At 42.3% G+C, this 23,100-nt stretch overlaps 1 protein-coding gene across 7 annotated transcripts in view; it reads left to right on the top strand.

Moving 5' to 3' along the window:
* The window catches only part of TAOK3 (TAO kinase 3), a 1,246,906-nt gene that overhangs the window by 373,870 nt on the left and 849,936 nt on the right, over window positions 1-23,100 (top strand). For 4 of the 7 annotated variants that reach the window (XM_085636070.1, XM_085636076.1, XM_085636071.1 and 1 more), the window contains one exon: window positions 8,487-8,582. The exons of 1 other annotated variant lie outside the window; for it this stretch is intronic. The gene's annotated coding sequence lies outside the window, so the exon portion shown is untranslated. Of the gene's footprint in view, window positions 1-1,215; window positions 1,365-8,486; window positions 8,583-23,100 lie in introns of all 7 variants that reach the window. 2 more of the 7 variants (XM_085636077.1, XM_085636072.1) reach the window with 1 other exon arrangement.

Genomic DNA, 23,100 nt, shown 5'->3' with positions numbered 1-23,100 from the left:
GACTTAATACCATGATTAATCATAATTTTCCCCAACCTTTTCAACTATTAGTAGTGAACACATTCCCTATTTAAATAATATCATGAATATCTTTTCCGCTTTCAAACATACATTTTTACTTCATCACTTAGTACTATTCTGTTCAAAATGTCTTCTGTGACCTGCGTTCTCAGTGCTCGTCGTTGATTTACATTTTCTCCTTTGGGGATAAAAATGGGGGCAGTGGCAGTCAATAAAGTATCTATTTTGTTCTTCATTATAATATTGCCATGTGCTTATGAATGATTTAGTTATGGGCTTCCAGGAGAGTGTATCCAGGTTTGTTTTATATTGTTTCCCCTATACCTGCACATTTGTATTTTGTTCCCCCACAGAATGCTTGCCTACCTTATCTGAATAGCTTTTTTTATGGTGACCCTATGCCAACATTCATCAGTTGGAGGTAGCCCTCCAGGCCAGGTCTGCAAATGCACTGCCCAAGTTTCCAATCTATGGGGTTTGGTTTCCTATACCCAGCTGCATGAATGTACATTAATATTTCCTGATGCATGAGGCAAATTTAGCTAACCTTTTATTGGAGTCCAAACTTTTATTTCAGACGTTTTAGTAATTATATCGAAATTATTTGTCTAGCCTTTTGATGATGTAGACATTCAACACTGTGAAAATGGTGCTAATTATTTACTGATGACAATTAAAGAGCCTAACTGTTTGGTTCCGAGTCAACCTTAACGTATTCTACTAGATCTCAGCATGTGCCAATTTCCAGGTAAGGATCCTACTTAAGATTCTGCCTTTGCTGCAAATGCAGCGCCAGTGGGGCTCCTAAGGTCTTGTCCCAAATAGACGATGCCGGAGTATGAAGAAAAAAGATTATAGAGACACAGAAACAAGCAGCAATGCCAAAAGTCAACAAGGGTGACCTACCAACATTTGTACTCAGGGCGAAGTTTGTAGGATTCATCACTCCGTCCAGTAAGTATGATGTGAGTCATATGACTTGGCCTGGGTACGAAAACTGGTAAGTCACTACTGTTGACTTTAATGCATCACATTGGGTTTGGATTTACTTAAGGTCAGCAGTTGTGGTTATTTGAGCTCTAGTTGTGGACAAAGAACTTAGGTGTTTAAATTAGTTGTTATGCTCACTGTCAAGATTTGGTTTTAAAGATGCACATAATATCTTACAAAACTGTTCCTATAATCTACCCCAAGGCAAATCTTTCATCTGAAAGCTAAGAACTAATGAAACTTCGTAATTTCAAGAGGAAGAACCCGAGGATAAACCTTCAAAGTGCAGGTTGCAGTCCTCCGGAAGTAACTGGACTGCTATCTCTGGCTATGCCAAGCCTTACCTCATTTAGGTAACTATTCTTAAAAGAGTAATCTGCTATGTGACCACCCCTCCATCAACCTCATGAAGTGACTATCTCCAGTTTCCTGAACACAGAGCTGCTTATCACTCTGAAGTGTTCTTTACTTTAGGGATGAAGGCATTTTTTTACCATCATGACCCATTGTGTGTCTTTGTACTCCTGAGCAACATTATTTTTGATCAACGTGCTACAAAATAGCCATCAATCGACATGTGGACATGATTCAAAACATTAATTTGTTGCAGTTAGGTTTTGAACTATGATGGTGGTCCAGTTAGCATTCCCTACATCAACATGAGGCAAACCTCTGAAATTTAGTGCTATAAATTCTCTGAATAACAACTCAAACCCAGCTTATTTAGGCAGCAGATTCAATGTGTTATTTAGTAGGTAAGGGACAAGGAGATGTCCTACTTTTCTGCTCATAATGCAACAGTCTAGGACCTAAGCATCTTGGGTCAGCCTTGGGGATGTATGGTTGTGTAGTGGTTAATAACTAACTATATGGTAGCATTCTCTAGACAATATCTTGTTTATAGCTGACTTTCAAAGGACACACCTGTAAAACTGATAGGCGAAGTGGTTCCAATCTGTATTTTGCTTATTCTAACTCAGCAGTGTTCACTGACTATTTTTGTGTATGAGGATTCTTATAAGATAATGGAAATCTAAAAGTACTTACAAGGTCCTTAAGGGGTTTCATGTTATTTTATTCTGTGAATCATCTGGGGGCCTTCTGACTCAAAAAGAAAGTATTTTTGTTGCATTTTAACAGTGGCGGAGTCCAGTTCTGAAGGACTTTAGGTTCCTGGAGGAGAGTTCAGTAGTAAATTTACTCATCACACATGTGAGATTCACTGCAATAAAAAAAAAGAAAAGTCTTATTAAAGATTCTGTTCTAGCCAAATATGCGGGGAAATACCTGGATTAGGAACTTTAGCATACATTTATTTAGATTGGTTTTGCAAGCACAAATGATCAAATCACATTTTAGAATGGATTTTAAATAGAAAAAACACTGTCGTTTGAAATCAGAGACCGAAGCTTGCCTCCATACTATATTAACCTGTTCAGTTCCAATTTTGATTCCTCTATGCAACCTTTTAAATGCATGTAGAATTATGTTTGCAATACATGTAATACCTATTGCAAATAATGCAGTGTTGGAGAGGTTTTTTCTAACTTTCTTCTTCTACAATGTGGTTGATCTGGGGCCTCCCCCCTTTAAGAGGCTATAAATTAGAACAAGCATTTGCAATGCAATAGGTCTCGCATTTGCAAGAGTTTGAAGTATTGGCATTGTAAATGACAATGCCTTTTATTTATCGGTTTTAAAAACCTGCAAAAGGTGCTGTAACACACACTTTGTACTTAGTCGTTGCTTATGAGTAGGAAAACTGGCAGTAACTACGACTCTTTTACTGCCAGCCTTGCTTCTCGTACGCAAGGACTATAAGTACAAAGTGCGTGTTTACGCACCGCTTGCAGGGTTTCAAAACACATAAATAAAAGGCATTGTCATTTACAAAGCCAAAAGTTCAAACTCTTGTAAATGCGAGACCAATTGCATTGCAAATACTTATTTTCTGTGCTGGTAAATATTTTTTCCCATGGAGAAAGCACTTCTACAGCATTTGGTTACAATCTGTATATATAGGTGCTATCAGTGTTCGAATGGACAGGCTGAGCGGTATGCTTAATCCAACTTTAGAAGACAAGGTCTTTGGCATCAAGTGTAATTTTCTCCAATGTGTCCGGCACTTCCATTATTATGAATGTTATGGAGCCAGGTAAGGGTTGTAATGTAGCCCGCATCCCCAATTTTGTGGCATTTCTGTCGATGAGTCACCTCGAGGGCACTTTATTGATTTAGGGCTCCTACCGGATGCAGGTCAGAGACAAAGATAAGGTTGGCGAACCAGAGCTAAAGCAATCATTGACAAAGCCTATGGTCTGCCTTTGTTAAGCCTACGGTAAAGACTGTATGAGAAGCATATTCTAGGTCCATATGGGAGCAACAGGACATTTATTGATTTAGGAAGCGTCAAGTGTGTACAGCCAGAATAACTGCATGAACAAAAATAGCACCATTTAGGCAACACTACTACCCCCTCACAGCAAAATGTTATCCTGTCCGGGCAGCGAAGCAGAACCAAAACCTCTCTCTATGCCCAAATCACAAAATCAGATACAAATAATTCACATTAAAGCCTATTAATTCAGACATCGTTTTTGTGTGCCGTCTCCCCATTGTGTACAAACACTAAGCAAGATGTTTATGAGGACTTTCAGCACGAGTAACCTGCAGCAGTAGGTGGGGTGCCCTCCCAGTGGAGTCTGTAGCGCATGGGCGAGCTGGCACACTGCTCTGGGAGTGAAGTGATGGCTAGTCAGGGAGAATGCACACAGAGGGGCTGGTGCTAGGGGGTTGTGACAATAGTGAGGTTCACTCGCCTTGGGGGTTCAGTATGGCGCCTGCTCCTCGGTCTCCCATGATGCTAAAGGCAGGAGATGGTGGGCCATCCTCGTAAGGGGGGGGGGGGGTGATTGGGGGTCCAGCCTCCTCCCCTGCGGGACAGGTGGTGTGGCTGCAGTGCCCTTGACTGTCTCGGCGTGGCTCCGGCGCCATCCTGACCCCGGGGCAGACGCCTAGAAGCGCTGCGCCAGCTCTTCAGCCGCACACGGAAGCATAAAAGGAAACTACTCTGAACCCCGCTTCCGGCAGGGCCTGGCAAGAGCCACGGCAGCACAAAAGAATAATATTTCTTAACACGCCTCGAAGGCGCTCATTCGGACTCTGTGCGCACGGCTGCTTTTACACAATCTCAGAGCCGTACTGAAACGGTGTACGCGTAAATAACTGTTGGGATTACCCAGCTTGATGCAAATTTCAGAAGGATTAAGCGCTGAGTCGGCCCCGCAGGGGCCCATGTACATTATTGCAGTAGGCTCTCATGCAAGTCTATGCCTAAGGCCTGCACTGAGCTGCGGACACGGGTGACAATCGCCACGGAGGGTGGTGGAGGAAGTGGTGGTGGGGGTGGGTGTCACTAGTAGATAGCCTCAGCCCGCAGAAAGCCCCACCTCTCGTCCTTCCTTAAGGGGCCGACATGCCGGCGGCACGGGTCAGCCTGTGCCGAGGGCACGGCCAGAGACCGCTGGCACATCGAGGGAAGGGGCTTCATCGGGGGCACACGGGGGCATGTGACACAGGCTGCATGAATACCCTGCACCCCACAAACACCAAAGGGAGGCAGGAGCGGGTCCAATGAGCAGCCTGCAGTGACCTCAGTGGAGTGCCCAGAGGGCGAAGGGTGCCCACACCTCACACACAGTCCATCTGAAGTACTCACCCCCAACAGCCCCCATCTTTGAAGCTGGGGGTTCGAAGGGGCTAGTAGGACCAGGGGCGGCCACGCCCAGTGACTGCAATCACTGCTCATCTCCAATTAATTCCAGTGCGAGGACACATGTTTAGCAATCAAATTGTTAACTCAATTTACTCTCTCTTTCCAATTAAATAAGTGCAGGTACTCCGTACTGGACAGTAGCCTGCCCATTTAAAGCACTGCTTTCATGTAAATCAGGTGGGAGAAAATACCAATTCAGTAGTTGAACTGCACAATGTGGAGCCAGAAAAACTGGGATCAATCCCGGCTTCCCCACTTGACCAAATTGTGTGACTGTAGGCAATTGTGTTTTTTCACTTAGCCACATTATCACATATGAAATGACCTTTAAAAACTGGACTTCAGGGTGTGCGCTGTACAAAAACCTCTTGTCTTTGATTTAATAGACTATAATGTTGCTTTTTGTACAAGAACCTAATCCCCATACATGACAGCTGTCTTGCCTCCTATTTCACTAGTGCATTGTTGTCAGGGGCAGGACATACATTATTTTAAGTTCATGTTTACAAATGATCACTTTTAATAAATGCATCACAATAACAGCGATTTAACTTGATGCACTAATTTCAAAACTGTCACGTGTTAAAAAATATCATTTTTTGAGTTTTGAAGAGGATTTATCATATTTTTATGTACTGTTGTGATATGATTTAGACTCGATATTTTCCTGGCTCGTCTTCTCAGGACCAAAGCCAGGCCATTGGCTCCGTTCTCCGTTAGTTTTTTGCCTCGCCCAACTGCAATACTACTGAACGGCTCGACAGCACACAGGTTACACTGGACAGAGTCGTGGGGCCTGAATAACCATTGGCATTAGATAACTGAATTGTCCTTATCTGTCAACCAGAGGAGACTGTCTGCACCGGCCTTGTAGTGGCTCGAACTTGTGGTCTACAGGAAAAAAACAGTCACCATCTTGCTGGCTTTATAACATCTTGGCAGATGGCAACAAGTCTAAGGTCGTGAACTCATTTATACCCGATACCCGTCCATAAAAGAAGCAATAAAGAGAAAAGACAGATTGAGCTAGATGTAAACAAAATATTTTAGAGGTAGAGTACTGGGAGTCTGCACGTATTGTCTTCCAAGCAACACGTATATCTAGGGGAGATTTTGTGAAAAACTTTAAGCTAATGCTGGCTCAAAGGTGTATGTTGGGCAGAACTGGCAACACTGGAAGCAAGCACAGGGAAGTAGCTACACTGCATTTTCTATTACAGGTTCTGTAATATGTATTCACTTAGCTCAACTTTATCCGTCAGACCGAAAAAGGCGACCCGATGCATGAAAAACAAGCGCTCGCCATGACGTATTTTCTCGGCTTTTTCTGCCGTCCCACTTGGACGGCCTCGTCTTCTAAAAGGTTTCTTATCTTTATGGGGCCATGTGTTTGGCCCCATAAAGATAAGAAACCTTTTGCGACGCAAGGAAGGCAGACGAGCCCGTCCAAATGGGACGGCTCAGAAAGCCGAGCAAAAACGTCAAACACCTCTTTTCCAATGGCTGGCCACCGTTTAGCATAAACGGTGACGCCGGCCAATGGAAAAGAGGGGCGGGGCTTAATGCCCCTTACAGAAAATAACCAAAGTCATTAAATCTCGCCAGCGAGACTGCGCATGTGCGCAGCCTACGCCAGGCGAGACCTAAAAAGGGTGGAGAAGCTGACTAACTACCTGCATTAGCAATGGTGCTGTATTACCTTTTTTATTATAGATAGATCGGTTTTATTTAGCACAATTAATAAAAATCATCTGATTAAAACATTACCATAGCATAAACATAAGGTTATGACAATAAGGAAACACTAATCGGTAAGGCACAGCCGCCAAAATAAGATCCAAGCAGCATCTGGCTTTAAAGTCCGCTTTCTTACTGAGTTCTACCGTATGAGCTTCTGCATTAAAACATGTCCAATTGCTAAGATGTGGTGGGCAGGGCCGAGTAAAATATTCAAATGGAAAGAGGGTGGGGGGGGGGGGGAGGAATTAATTTGAATAGACTTAATCAATATAAAACATTAAAAACTGATTTAACATTATATATGAAGCACCATTGGATTACAATGCATACAGATCTGTTACCATAATAAAATCTGACAAAGGAAAGCAAAAAAATACATTGTTGGTAATAATGAATTTGAGGCCAAGTCCACAAGTTAGTTAACGGAAGGGTGTCACCCAAATGCTGAAGATTGAGGTGTTGGAAGCAGCACCACAGTATTTAGGAGCCTAACTGGGTCATTCATAAGATTAGTTCTCACAGGCTCCTAGGATACTTGTTACAGTCATCAGAATTTCAAACATTTTGTATTAATAAAATATCCCTCTTCTGTTTGTTGTCACTTTAAAAGACAAGGCTGGTAGTAAAAGAGGTGCAGTTACTGCCAGCCTTGCTTCTCGTAAGCAATGACTACAAGTACAAAGTGCGTGTTCATGCACCGCTTGCAGGTTTTCAAATCGCATAAATAAAAGGCATTGTCATTTGCAATGCCAATAGTTTAAACTTACGAAAAATCGAGACCTTTTGCATTGCATATGCTTTTTGAGCGCTGAGGCTGCAGCAGCCATAGGAAGGCAGGCACCGTGATGCCAGGCCATTTGTTTCAAAGACAGGAGGGAGGAAAAGGCAGCTGCAGCCAAAACAGACCTCGATCTTTCAATGCACAGCAAACGTGATCAGATGAGAGCAAGATTTACTGCCCTGTTTACAACAGAGCTCTGTAAATCACAAGCACTGGTCTTGACTGCTCCAGCTTAAAGAAAGAAATAGTGCTCACAAGCCCTGAGTAACAACCAATGTAACAGGGGCAGTCCTTCAAAATAGGCGGAGCTTTTAAAGCCCATATCCTGAATACAGCATGTCTTGCAGAGACAGCGCAAGCACTGCCTAGGCGAGACATACAAATAAACACCGGCACTGAACAGTATTACTATGTGTGCAGATATGCCCCTTGTGAAAGAGCAAAATGCAGCCACTCAAAATGAAGTTATTCAGTGGCTGAAATGGGCTGACCCCATCCTGTAGTGGGCAGAAGCAAAATTGGAATGACACACCAATGGATGAAGACAGATGTCTGAAATCCCCTTTACAAAGTATAATATGCATATATCTTTTTCAAAAATCAAAAGGTTTTGGGTAATGCCAGACCTACAAAGCAAGAGTATGTCATTATAATTATCAAAGTCTCTCTAGGACGGCTGTTTTGTGCAATTTGTTCACCTTCTCCTGCTAGGTCCATAGGTTAAAGCTACTGTAAATATTATGGCCTTGTTGTATATCGGACACTAAATATTCTGAAAGATTATTTTTAAGAGGTTATTTTGATGTGCGGATTCATGCTATATTTCCCACAACTTGTGACTGATGTGGATGTCGTGGCAAATGGAATAGTACTTGTTGCTCTCAACTACAGCTTTCGAATCTTTATTACATGTGACCTTGGAATAAATATACGTTCCCATTGCATTTAAGATAATGCAAAAGATGTGTTGGGAGAACATGTAATCTAAAATAGGGGTCCTCATTTTAAATTGTGTGCCTGATTGAATATAAATAAAATAAGGCGTGGTATTTTTTGTGTTCTGTTGAAGAACTCTGAGGACATTCTCTAAGTATGCCACATGTACTAAGATAATGCATACAAAATATTAGAAGTACCTTTCAGTGGATTTGTCTATTGAGTAATTCTTTTTCGTTTCAGTTTGTCTCTTATATAAGGACCTGTGAACCATGAAAGGAAATGCCACTATAGCAGATGGACTGAGCCATTGACATGGTTTGTGCCAAAAATGATAAGGTACTTGTAACTTTTCATGTACATCGTATGCTACAAATGCACAATGCACTGTATAACCTGTAAGCTATTATCTAAATGTTTCTTAGTTGGATAATTGAAATGCTTTAAACACTGAATCAACCTGGGTCTAATGCTGTGTCATCAAAAAGAAGAAAGTATACCTAACTATTCCGACATCTCTTGTTAATAGAGAACCCTTCTAGGAACAGAACCCATCAATCACAAAGGAGTAGTGTATTTGTCATCATTTGGGTCTGTATATCTCGATACAACGCCCCAAGTCCTGATGGAACGACCTGGTGACGAGTAAAGAGAAATGGCATACAAGGGTTGCTGTCAGATCTCCAATAATAACAGAAATATGATAAGCCCTCACATTTGTGAAAGGGGTCCTAAAAGTGCAGCACTAAATCATAAAGGTGACGATAAAAATGGCTAGTGGAACTCAAATGTGCTTTAATCGGTAGAGTGCCTCTGCCATCGTTAAAAAGCAAAATGGCAATTTAGCATAAATAGTTTGTCGTTATGCTCAATGTCCATAGTAATCTGGTCGACATGTTTCTGCCCATTTAGATCTACACAGTATCAGGGGCATTCCTCAGGACCTTAAATGCTGCTAATATGTGAAAAAGTGTATCAAATTAAAGTAAAATATTCACAGACAATCCTACCACACCGGTCAACTCTACAGATGTCGAAACCGGATACCTAGGAAAACAAAAAAGACTGATAAGGAATACAATCATCCTGGATTTTGTATGAGACAGCAAAAAGACAGTCTTATCAAATGACATCAACAGAAGCACATACTAATGCTTCACAGCATCTAATAGTGTATCAAATTGCACTTACCCAAATATTATGGGTGATACCCTCACCTCAACCTGGTCTGTGCTCAGGGAAAGGGGCCCCGCTCTAGTGAAAGGGAAGAAGAAATGAAAGGCTGCTGATTGACATGCCTAAGATGTATCTCCCCATAAACAAGGCTAAAAAAATATAGGCAACGTCCAAGTATTTACAAAAAACATGTGGATGCTGGCATCATGGTCATAAACAAAGTAATAGCTCATCCTGAGACTGTATATCAGGTCAAAGAGCTCGAAGATGTAAAGTGATTCTACACAGAAAAACGGGTCTTATTACAGAGTCAATCACGTGTGACATACACACTCAAGGGAAACACTGTACTTTTGCCTAGAGTAACAGGTCACTCGCGTATATTGAACAGTAGCACCCATCTGAATCCTTAGACAGATAAAAACTGATAGTGGATAATCGCTCACAGGATCAAATTCGAATCCAGGCAGAAAGAAGGGAGGTTTAGCGTTACACTTACCTATCCGTCGGTACCCCAGTGCGGTCTTTGAGTAAAGACCAGAGGTACCGGTAGGAAAGGTTCAACGTGCTTTATAGTAAAGAAAACCTCAATTGGTTGCAGCTGTGTCTGCTCGTCATGGTGGCCAAATAAGTGCCTGTTGTGTTTTGGACCGGCACGCATGACCACACGAAAAGACCCAAGCCGAGGCAAGAACTAAAGCGGAGTGCGCATGTGTGAATTTATCCGCTAGTCTGCTAAAGCCCAATGCGCATGTGCCAATCTATCTACACTGATCTAATACAGCTCCTTAGTCATAGTGGGGCTCGTAAGAGACTCATTTGTCAACCGTCCACTTGAAATTGAAAGTATTAGATGCTGCACTAATACTCAGAATAAGCTATCTAATAAACATGTGTCACAGGTCATAACAACAGCCAAGGGATATCATCATTAAGCCCCATAACATCAGAATGTAATCGGTAAACCCATTTTTGTTCTCTACATAGGAGGAACCGTTGGACATCTGCAATGTGTGGGGGAATGTAGGGTTGTTCAAGGATAACCCAATGTAAATCAGTATCTTTATGGCCTGCTGTGATGAAATGACTAGTGAGTTTAGTAGCACTTTTCTTGCACCGTATAGTGCTCTTATGTTCTGAGATCCTAAGCTTAATCTTGCGAGATGTCATCCCCACGTAGTTTTTTCCGCAAGGACACTTTATCAAGTAGATAACCCTGTCACTGTTGCAATTGGTATGTTTATTGAGAATCCACGGTCTGCTCGTGCCGATGTTAACTTCCGTTGTGTGCGAGGTCTGAGGGCACACCGAGCAGTTCCCACAGGGGAAGTGGCCTTTAACTGGGGGTAAGCCCCATAGAGGGGCGTTCACGGAGTTTCTCAAAGCTCGAGGACGTGTATGTATCAGCTGGTCTTTGATGTTGCAACTCCTCTTGTATGCAAATAAAGGGGGAGGTAACACTTTGCCTTCAATTTTAAGCACTCTCCAGTTTTTTAGAATGCTCTTCTTTAGTGTGTTAGAGTAGCTGGAAAACGTGTTCACACACGTAATCCTCTTGTCCTCAGAGGTAGGATTGCAAATTTTCTTCTCCAGGAGAGCCTCCAAGTGATTATTTACAGCTCTCTTCATTGATGTTCTGATAGTTCTTTTAGGATATTGTCTATCCAAAAGTTGAGAAGAGAGTTGGGCGGCGTGTTCACGGTACTTGGAGACACTGGAACAATTCCGACGGATACGAAGAAATTGCCCAAATGGCAAATTCTCCCGCAGAGCTCTAGGATGAAAGCTCTGAAAGTGTAACAGGGAATTCCGAGCCATCGGTTTTCTATACAGTTCCGTGGTAAGTGTTCCATCCTGAGAGCCGATCAACAGATCCAAAAAGGGTAGGTTCTCTTTAGAGGCCTCACATGTAAATTTCAAGAAACCATTCCTGTTATTCAACCAAGAGTGAAACTTCTCAATCGTGTCCATAGAGCCTCTCCAAATGACTAAAATGTCATCTATATACCGTTTCCAGGTCAAAATATGACCTAGAAACGGATTGGCTGTGGACAGAATCTCAGTCTGTTCAAATTGATGAACATACAGATTGGCTAGGGAAGGAGCAAAAATGCTCCCCATAGATGTTCCGGAGATCTGTAGGAATAGCTCATCTTCGAATTGGAAAAAATTCTCCTTCATGGCCAATGTTGCACAGAACATGATGAAATCAACTGGCGTAGGACTCTGCAGATCTCTTGCTTCCAGAAGTGTTTTGATTACAGACAAAGTCTCATCCTGGGGAATGCAAGTATATAGTGACTCCACATCGAAGCTCACTAAGAAATCTTGCGTGATGTCAAAAGGCATTCCATCTACGATGCGTAGTAGATCTTTCGTATCCTCAACATATGTGGGCATCGTTTTCACAAGTGGTTTAAGAAAAAAATCTACAAAGGTAGACAGGGGTTCAAGGAGCGACCCTATCCCCGAAATTATGGGTCTACCTGGAGGGGGAAACACTCCCTTATGTATTTTGGGTAATACATAAAAGTATGGAATCACTGGAAATGTAGTTTTCAAAAAAAGTGCCTCATGCCCCGGGGTACCGACGGATAGGTAAGTGTAACGCTAAACCTCCCTTCTTTCTGCCTGGATTCGAATTTGATCCTGTGAGCGATTATCCACTCTATCAGTTTTTATCTGTCTAAGGATTCAGATGGGTGCTACTGTTCAATATACGCGAGTGACCTGTTACTCTAGGCAAAAGTACAGTGTTTCCCTTGAGTGTGTATGTCACACGTGATTGACTCTGTAATAAGACCCGTTTTTCTGTGTAGAATCACTTTACATCTTCGAGCTCTTTGACCTGATATACAGTCTCAGGATGAGCTATTACTTTGTTTATGACCATGATGCCAGCATCCACATGTTTTTTTGTAAATACTTGGACGTTGCCTATATTTTTTTAGCCTTGTTTATGGGGAGATACATCTTAGGCATGTCAATCAGCAGCCTTTCATTTCTTCTTCCCTTTCACTAGAGCGGGGCCCCTTTCCCTGAGCACAGACCAGGTTGAGGTGAGGGTATCACCCATAATATTTGGGTAAGTGCAATTTGATACACTATTAGATGCTGTGAAGCATTAGTATGTGCTTCTGTTGATGTCATTTGATAAGACTGTCTTTTTGCTGTCTCATACAAAATCCAGGATGATTGTATTCCTTATCCGTCTTTTTTGTTTTCCTAGGTATCCGGTTTCGACATCTGTAGAGTTGACCGGTGTGGTAGGATTGTCTGTGAATTTTTTACTTTAATTTGATACACTTTTTCACATAGTAGCAGCATTTAAGGTCCTGAGGAATGCCCCTGATACTGTGTAGATCTAAATGGGCAGAAACATGTCGACCAGATTACTATGGACATTGAGCATAATGACAAACTATTTATGCTAAATTGCCATTTTGCTTTTTAACGATGGCAGAGGCACTCTACCGATTAAAGCACATTTGAGTTCCACTAGCCATTTTTATCGTCACCTTTATGATTTAGTGCTGCACTTTTAGGACCCCTTTCACAAATGTGAGGGCTTATCATATTTCTGTTATTATTGGAGATCTGACAGCAACCCTTGTATGCCTTTTCTCTTTACTCGTCACCAGGTCGTTCCATCAGGACTTGGGGCGTTGTATCGAGATATACAGACCCAAATGATGACAAATACACTACTCCTTTGTGATTGATGGGTTCTGTTCCTAGAAGGGTTATCTATTAACAAGAGATGTCGGAATAGTTAGGTATACTTTCTTCTTTTTGATGACACAGCATTAGACCCAGGTTGATTCAGTGTTTATAGTGTTTAAAATTGAGGGATACACAACCTGCAGGTCTTTAAAATCTTTCCCTTGGACCTCCCCCTACTTTGTTTTGTTGTTACTAATTGAAATGCTTAACTCGGCTTGTTTCCAGAAAAGCCTCAATGAGCTGGATAAGTTGGCTGTTGACAGGGATTGTACTGTATTGTATTGCATTGTATTTGTAAAGCGCACATACTCAAAAAGCTTCTTGTTGCTAACCGGGAATTATATCAGGATTTAGGAAAGATACAAATATATATGGTGAACAAATAGGATTTTAAAAGTTTACGAAAATGTAATAAATCTGGTACTCTTTGCAGAGGTTCATGAAGATTGTTTCATTCCTTTACTGACATCACTGAATATGCCTGGTCTACAAAAGTTTCCGTTTCCGTTTTTAGGGACAAAACGCACGTGTACTCTACGATCAGAACACTCTGCCGGGGTTGCAAAGTTGGACATTAACTTTCAAAAGTCTACGTGCCCATCCCTGAATCATCATGTGTATCCGTGTTTAAGATTTTAATAAATGCTGTTTTTATGGGAAGCCAATATAATTTTCAGAGAACTGATGAAATACTTGGTGTACTGGTTAGTATACGAGCAGCAGCTTTCTGGACCAGCTGTAAACTGTTCAGCAGCTTGCCGGGTAGGCTCAAATAGCATGCATTACTGTAGTCCAGCCGAACTACAATAAAAGTGCTTACAACCAGTACGTGGAGATATTTATCAATAAATACTAAAATACTTAATGATTTGAGGTGCCAGAAGCATGTTGTGGCAACCTTAGACACGTGTGAGTCCATTTATAATTCTACATTGATGGTTTTTCTTAAGTTTTGTTCTTCCTTTGGGGGAGTGGGCATGGGCTCATCGTGTCCAGCCAAACGGAGGGTGGGTCTCTAATAATTAGGTACTCGTTTTGGTGGAATTACGTTTTAAGAAATGTTTTGCCATTCATATTTGAATCATGTGAGTGTGAAGGATAGGGGTCCATGTTAACACTGGAATAGAACTGTTAGTATTTCTATACCTTAATTTTGTAAATAGAAGATGTGTGTCTTTTACATACATAAAAAAATTTACTCATTTCCTCAAGTAGTAAACATAAATGTGAAATAACAAGGCCAACAGACAAGAACCTTCCTGGACGCCGCATTTAATAGTTTGGGAGCTCTGATTCAAATGATGTAGCTTTCTGAAGAAGCCGGTCATAACCCAGTACATATAACAAGAATCGTAGCTTATGTTACTGAGAAAGCTACAAAGCAATGGACAATAATTCTGATGAACATTTGCCGCCATAAATTTGGTATATGCCCAGTGGATTGGTTTGCAAGCAAGGTAATAGAATTCAAAATGGAATAAGTGATTCAATTTGAAGTCTTATTTTTTTGGCATGCGAATATGCACCCGTTCTTCTATGGGCCAATCATTTTTTGGGGGAAAAGAGCAATTGATGGACAGAATGTTGAACAATGTCAAAACATTCACCTCAGTACAGAGATCTGGGCCTAAATCCATCGTTTTTTTGCGCCCCATGCCATTCCAGTTTAAACCCAGCCACATGCAAATCAGTCATCACTCCGTCCATTATCTTGCTGCGTTTGCTATTTTTGCCCTAAATGGCCAAGGGTATGCCCAGATGTGAGTCCCTTGCTCCCTGTGCCAGTGGATTCAAGCTAGTGTTGCTGGTGAGGGGTGATACCCCGAAACTAGCCCTATGGGGCTTGTTTCCAGTCCAGAGAGGAATTGCTTGGCAGTTTGGACTGGACTGTTCACAGGGTCAAGACTGATTTGCATATGGCTGGGTCCAAACTGGGGTGGTATAGTGAACAAAAGAACTATGGATTATACCCAGATCTCTTGACTGGGGGGGGGGGGGGGGAGTGGTTCAAAAGTTTCATCACACCGTCCATCATCTTGTTGTGTTTGCTATAATAATTTTTTGAGGGCAAGTTTGAAAATCCTATCACAGTGTGGTCCACTTTCTGAAAGCTTTGCTCTCTCAATTCTTCTAATATTATCTGCATCCCGGAGCCTTGATGCCTTATGATGTACTGTGAAGCACTGAATAATATAACCAAACAGCTCCAGGGCAGGTAGCAAAACATACAAAGCAACTGATTGCAGTGGAGTCTACAATCCTTTGGGTAATTTACTTGTCAACAGGACAATGTTGGAGTCAATCTTTTAACCTCTTCAGTGCCCCGCCCTGTGCCGGCCGTTGCATTAGCGGGCGGGGTTCATGACGAGATAGTCTCGTCATGGGCACAGCGCAACCGCGCTCCATGACGAGACTATCTCGTCATGGGCACTGAAGGGGTTAAAGACTCGATGGAATAGGTGTCTGTAGCCCGATGTGATGGATAGAATGGACACAGTCCCTTGTAAAAAAGGAGGGAAATTAGGCAAAGAGGTGTACATATTTGTCCTGGGCCATTGGTCTCATTTATTTCAATTGGAAATACCACTTTGAATTTGGACAGGATCTTCTCAGTGTTCAATGAAATTTAGATGGAACTGCAAGACTTTGTGCTGTTGAGTTTAGATGCTGAAAAGGCTTCTATGTTGACTGGGCATTTATAGTGAATGTTATGACTTAGTATGAGCTGAATTCATTGAGGTGAATGGGGATGTTGTCTAAGGATTGCAACACTCGAGTCAACACATGTGCCTCTGAAGCTGTCCTATATGTACGAGATGTAGAAAAGGGTTCATTGCCATGTTATGTCACTGCAAACATATCATCCAGGTATATGTTAAGGAACCATCAATGAATCTTCATGGCACAATGGAATATGGATTTGAAGGTAAAATTACTCGTAATGATGTGTGTCAAGCCCATGTACTGGTTAGGACTTCCCTGTGCACTGGTAATATCTATGGGTGAACTTGGATACCACCCGGACATACCCACTGTCGCTGATATGCCCTCACATGGGCATAGTGCACCCTGCCTGAGGGCTTTAAGGCCTGCCTCACGGGTGACTTTCCTATACCACATGTAGTGCTGGCAGGCTGTGCCATGTCGACTCTTCATTTTTCTCTTCACCAAGACACACAGGCATGCAACTGCAGTTTGCATGAGATTGGTGAGGGGCCCTTAGGGTGGCACAATTTTGTGTTGCAGCCCTTAGGGACCTTCTTTAGGTCCAATACCCTTGGTACCATGGATACCACTTACTAGGGACTTACAAGGGGTCCTAAAGGTTTGCCAATTGTGGAACAATTGTACAGTTTAGGGAAAGATCACTGGTGCTGGGAACCTGGTTAGCAGGAACGCTGCACACTTTCAGTCAAAATGGCACCAGGTACCAGGCAAAAAGTGGTGGGTAACCATGTCCAAAAGGGCCCTTTTCTACTCAACCACCCCCACCCCCATCCAAACGAAGAAGATGAGACTAACCTTTCCTATGTTAGCAGTGCATCAATAGCTAGAGGCAAATTGACTGAATGTCTGTAGAAGAGGAGAAAACTATAATGTAAGACAGTAATGAAGAGTTTGTGTCTTTGCAGAAATGTAACTACAGCTATTTACAAAGCAAGTTTGAGACTTGCAGCCTCAAGGTGGGCAAGTCTCACTTAAGGTGAAGGGCGCATCTAGGTCAGAAGTTTGGCACAGGACATAAACAATTGTAATACTCAGAGTTGAGCTTCGTAGTGAGGCAGGTTGCTCTAGTAGGGGGTTGGAAGTAGAGGACTTGAATTTGTTCATATTACCTGATTATTACTAAAGTTGAATCCCTTTTGAGTGAGGATAGTGGAATATCTTAAGGGGTGGTCAGTAGGTGTTACTGTGAAGTCATGTCTTTTCTGTGGTTTGAAAGTGTGTGAGAAAAGTAACAAACAACCACTTTGATTTTATTTGGCCTGCTGTTTGTCATGGGGTTGACAAGTATTCACTGGAAAACAGTGGGCGCACTTTGCAAAATGTTCCTGCCACCGTTGTGTCCGAGTAGGCAATGATTGAAAAGGTCCCCCAAGAATTAGGGAACTTTAAACTACTAAAACTATTTGTATGCTCCCTTAAGACATTCAGCGATTAGTGAGGTTACCTTTTGAAGACCTGAAATGAAGTGCTGACCTAAAACTGAAATGCTTGTCGACTACTTATCAGTTTGTTATTAAATCGCACGGTCTGTTTTGCCTTTTTATTGGGTATTAGTTGTTCCGAACTGCAGGAGCAGAATGCACTTATCATGGAAGTTGTGCATCTCAAAGTCAATTTGATTTTTAACTTTTAAATTCTGTTTCCCCTTTTCTCTCTTACTCCACCCACTTGCACCAGCAAACTCCCTCTTATTTTTATGTTCCCCAAATGCTTGAATGTCTTGTCATTTATGCTTAACTCTCTTATATTGCTCTTTGAATCCCATTGTTATTCTTCCAAACATGTCCAGGGCTCCTTTGCCAAATGGTTGAGCAGGAGTTCCTTCAGTTCTTTAAAAGATACCAATGTCGGTTCTCTGTAATCAGGAGTGATCCTTTCGATCACCATTATTAAGCACATCAAGTACCATCTACTGACTGACCATTTTTGCTGTTAGACATAGCGCCAAAATAGAAGGCATCCAGACATAGCGCCAAAATAATACAAGGCATCTAGCTCCTTCATTCGTACCCCCATAACAAATCTCCTCAGGACTTTCTTGAGTCAGGAATACCATTTTATGTTTCATGGCCACTAGGGCTTCCTTCAGGGAACCCCGAATTACCCAGCAAGTCCAGGTGCAGAGCAGCGACTATACTGTAGGAAGACAACTTTTATTTGGAGAATCAGCATATGTATTTTGTTCAGGGCTAAATTCCAGCCGTACAACGTTTGTTTTCAGTTTCTCTAATTCGGGCACGTCTTGAGACCTCCAGCGCATCGGTCCAATTCTCTGCTGAGGTATTCACCCTAAACTTCCTGTGTCCATCTAATGATTCAGCAGCCTATAGAAATCCCTCGGTGTTTTATATGTAATTATGAACTGCTCGAATGAGCATTGTGTTTCTCGTCAGCCCTTGTTTTAATTGGGATTATTTGTGCCTTTCATTTTTCATGAAGCAAAGTCTATTTTACACTATTCCAGTGTTTTATTACTTGCTTGAGGCACATGTCATCTCATGTCCTCCAATCTCCCTTCTCTCTATTTAGGAAGTGCTAGGTTTTCTGGCAGGAGGTAATCTGCTGTGTCCGCATGCTTCTTGAAACATATGTTGGATCCAAATTTAGGGACACAATGCGGATTTCGACAATTGTATGATTAACAGCGATTGCTGAAGTCTTAGGACGGTTTCCCCCGCCCCCTTCTTTCCTACATTGTGCTTGGAAACCTTCCCACGCATAAGAGGAATGGTGGCGGATGACGTAGGAGTGCAAGTTACTCATCGTGGTGGCTTTGTCGCTACTCTTCATTTGACTCCCTTCCTTGTAAACATCTTGCCTGTCATACATTCTCTCTAACCCGTGGGCTTGATATTAGCCGAAGAAGGGAACTAAAGCTGAAAGAATGAATGACTTCTAAGGGTGAGTGGATACTTGAAGTGCGGCCGGAGACCACGTCTGATTTTGGAAATTTAAAATGTGTTTCACTATGTTTTACGTGCTCCGATCCACGTCATAAGTAGGATTGAAATGGAGAGGGTCACTAGGCTAAGAGTCCTGAGGTGACCACGGCGAATAACGCATACTACTTCCGCCCCCGGAGGATGACCTGGAAAATGGCGATATGACTCGGTCAACGAATGCCTGTGTCTGTTTCTTCCTCTGACTCGGGGAGTGGAAGATTAAGCGTGGCCCACCTTTAAAGAGAGATGTGAAATGAATGCCTCCCCTGGGAGTTATTTCTTATCTCGTTTCAACCAAAATCTCCCCTGATGTGGTATGTTGTGCAGGCCCCTCAGAGGCTGGGCCAGGGCGGCTCGTCACTACAGTTAACAGACATCTGTGTGATTTTTCTGCCGGTGCTTGAAAAGAGAAGGTTTTCTTTGTTCGCCTTGTCTGTAAGGCTTGTGAAATAGTTAAAACATATAGCTTCTCCGGCGGTAGCTCAAACTGTCAGTTGAAATTAGAATTTAGTTACGCATGCTCATAAAATCACCCTTCAACATGAAGACAGGAGACTTGATCCTCCTTAAGAATTTTGTCAAGGCCCTGTTGCAGGCAAACCCAAAGTATATTAAAACAATGAGGTTATGCATTTTGTTTAAAACCGTGTTAAGCCTGCCAGCTTTTTTTCCAAGATCCATCCATCCTCTTTTTGAGCGAGAATGAGTACATTTGACGTCGGAACAATTTTACATTTCCATGTTTAATAAACTGGGCCTTTCGGAGAACTATTAGGATTTTGCGTATTTGGAACCAAATTGCTTTGGGGAGGTACAGCAGTTAAGTCTGACATTGTGTTTTCTTCTAGATCAAGAATGTTGGTAAACTTGTTCCATTATGTCATGGCACAATCTGCTATAATAAACAAAAATATACTATTTAAGTGAAATATTCCCAACAGTGTAATTGAAGTCTTCAAAGGTGCATTGGCCTCTGTAAATGTTTTTTTCACAAATGCTACAGTTGTTGGCCCCATGGCGAGCAGTGTGGGCAGGTATTTTATTGAACATCCTGCCCTTCATTCCCACCCAGCCTCGTACCTGCTGCGTGCGAGGATTCACAGTGACTGCTGTGCTACATATCCAAGTGGTAACTTTTCTGTTAAATGTGTGCAACTCTACTTGGTGATGTATACCGGTAGCATTCCTGCCTGGGTAATTCTCGTTAGCCTACCGCATGCGAACTCATCGCCCAAGACACGGAGACAACGGGCGAAAAGAAAACCATGTTAAAGAATTAGTGGAACTGAACAACGGGGCGCTAACCCGTTCCTGTGTTTATTGTAACATACGCCATCCCGAGTGGGCCATTGACGCAGGGCTTATTACTGCGCCTCTGTGTTCTGCTGTTTCCTGTTAGTAACATATGGGAACCTAGCGCCGACTAGTGGAAACTGTTTTAAAAACTCGTTCTTACGGGAAGCTGCCGAGGGGCAACTCCGCAGGCATCGTCGAGTTACTTACTGACATTTGTTTATTGTTGGCTTTTACTGGGTGCAACACGCCGCTGTGAAGCCACGTACGGGCGCATACGTTGTATCCGACTATAGGTGATTTGAGAGGTATTGAGCGTGGCGCCGACTTCTTGCTCAGAGAGCAGATAGCGGTGACTGGGAGAATGCAACCTCCGCGGTAGGAGGCACCGAGGATCATTTTTACCGGCTGGAAACGGGGCACAACACTATTGTTAGGCGTGTGGCCAGCTATAGCGAATGAAAACCAGGTTCATCGGAAAGACAATAGTACAAAAAGCCTTGCAACCAAATTATTGGGCAACTAAACCGTAGGAGTTACTCCTGCTCATTGGGAAGCGGGAGAGGGTTGTCTTAAGTGGAGTGCAGTCCGCACCAGGTCTAATGCCTGCCGGGTCAGGCAGCCAGCAGGTTCACCTAACCCTTTGGTGGAAGTGCACTTAAAATAAGCATTTGCAATGCAATAAGCCTCGCATTTGCGAGAGTTTAAGCTGTTGGTATTGTAAATGACAATGCCTTTTATTTAGGTGTTAATTGTCAAAACAGATAAATAAAAGGCATTGCCGTTTACAATGCCAATACCTCAAACTCTTGTAAATGCGAGACCTATTGCTTATAAAGTGAAAGCAGTCATGATATGCTTAATGTTGCAGGAAAGCATGTCGTGCCTGCAGTAGGAGAAACAAATCAAAACATTCACCCCCCAGTCAAAAGATCTGGGTTAAATCCATCATTCTTTTGCTCACCATGCCACCCTAGTTCAGACATGGCCATATGAAAATCAGTCATGACCTTGTGCCTCATGGGAACAGTCCAGCCCGAACTACCAAGCCATGCCTTCCCTGGACCGGAAACAAGCATCCAAGGACCGGTTTTGGGGGTTTTACCCCTCTTCAGCCAGGATAGCTTGATTCCAGTGGCACAGTGAGCCCAGGACCCACGTCTGGGCATACCTGGCGCACTTAGGTCGAGAAAGCAAGACTGATTTGCATATGGCTGGGTCCAAACTGGAATGGCATGGTGAGCAAAAAAACGACGGATTTAGGCCCAGATCTCTGTACTGGGGTGAATGTATGACATTGTTCTGCATTCTGTCCATCAATAGTTCTTTTTGCATTTAACAAAACAAGATATTCTTGAACTTTTTTCAGTCTTTCACCTTCAGGAAGCTACATATAAAATAAGACACAGATGAAATGAAAAATAAATATAAGTTAAGTTAAACGGTAGCAAAGGCACTACTGAAGATTATGAAACCTATTTTAGTTAATGCATTGCAGAGGTCTATGTCTGTAATCAGAAAGCCACAGAATTAAATCTTGGTTGATACAGTGAAGAAGTGACTTGCATATGTTTAGTGCTATGAGTTCCTATTCTGTGACAGAAAGCACTGGGAATATGTACGTAATTATTTTAATCTTGCATTACACACCGTATAAGATAGGCTGATACAAAATGTGCACAAAGGTGTAAGATAAAGTGCTTCCAAAATATAGATTTTCGTAATACCCAGACTGTACATATTGCAGTTTTTTGACAATGCCTATTAAATGCACTCACTTCACAGCTCAGTTGGTAACTCACTTGCAATAAAACTGTCATCAGGAATCTTCAAGTAAATACGTCTATTAAAGCCAATGTCTCTTCCAAACACCCTCAACATTTGCAGAGTAACCAGTTGCGTAAAATTACATTTTTATCAGGCAAGCAGGCACCCTAGCTTGAAGGTAGGTATTGCCTGTGAGAGAGAGTACATAGCTACTGACCCTTCCCGGGGTCTGGATTGCTTGTTAGGCGTCCAGTTAGGTAAATTCCTTACCCATTCCACCTGCGATTATATTATGGTACTTGGGAACATTTCTTCAGCAGTTGCTTCCAATAACCATTTGCAGGATTGAAAACTTCATGTCAAAGTGGAAAGTTTTCAATCATTTTTTTGTTTCAGCTATCTTTACTAAAAGTCTTTGCAGCGCTTAAATGCATCATTCTGGCAGTTCGAAAAAGAAAAACATAGCTGGTGAATAGCTCACTATTACACGACCAATACGTGGGTCACGGTGAACTTTATCCTGAAATACCAAAAGAAGACAGGCAGGCGAGACGGAGTAACAGTTCCAGTACCATGGTGTGCCGTATATTCTTGAGTACTAATTAGACTATATCCCTTTTTCTCAGACCACTTACAGTATTTGCAGAATGGCATGCCTCTACGTCCAAGCAGATCACCAGATTAGTTGATTACAGAGAATGTATGCCGGTATTCCGCATGCGTTTAGAACACTGTCTTTAATATGAACGCATGTTTAGGACGCATTGGTTCAGCACGCAACTCGTTTTATCGACTTGCCTTAGGCGGTGCTAGATGTTGAATAGTTTAATTTACTATTCCAACTCCAGTCTGTACAACAGTAGAGAAGGTGTTGGACTATAAATCCAGCACCATTCCACCAATGCGCCCCCCTAAAAACAAGTCTTTGTTATGACTTTCATGCTGAGCGAATGTGTGCTAATGCCACATTCTATTAACGGCACTTTGTTTCCACAGCGTGATTCCAGCTTCGTCTAAAAGGACGTTTTCTGATTACAGAGAGACGATTATTCTTGGATGACTTGTTACAATGAAATCTACTCAGTTTGGTGCGGGCACTTCCAATGGTTCTTAGGAACTTGTCACCTCTCTATGCTGCTTTTAGACTTTGCCTTAGTCAAATCACATCTGAAGCCCTGGACCCATTAGGTGCTAGTTATGTAAAGCGTGAAGTCAAACGCCTACCATTT

Source organism: Triturus cristatus, chromosome 11 (genome assembly GCF_964204655.1).
Source record: "Triturus cristatus chromosome 11, aTriCri1.1, whole genome shotgun sequence".
In the NCBI taxonomy this organism is placed as follows: Eukaryota; Metazoa; Chordata; class Amphibia; order Caudata; family Salamandridae; genus Triturus; species Triturus cristatus.
This window is presented reverse-complemented; position numbering and strand designations above follow the sequence as displayed.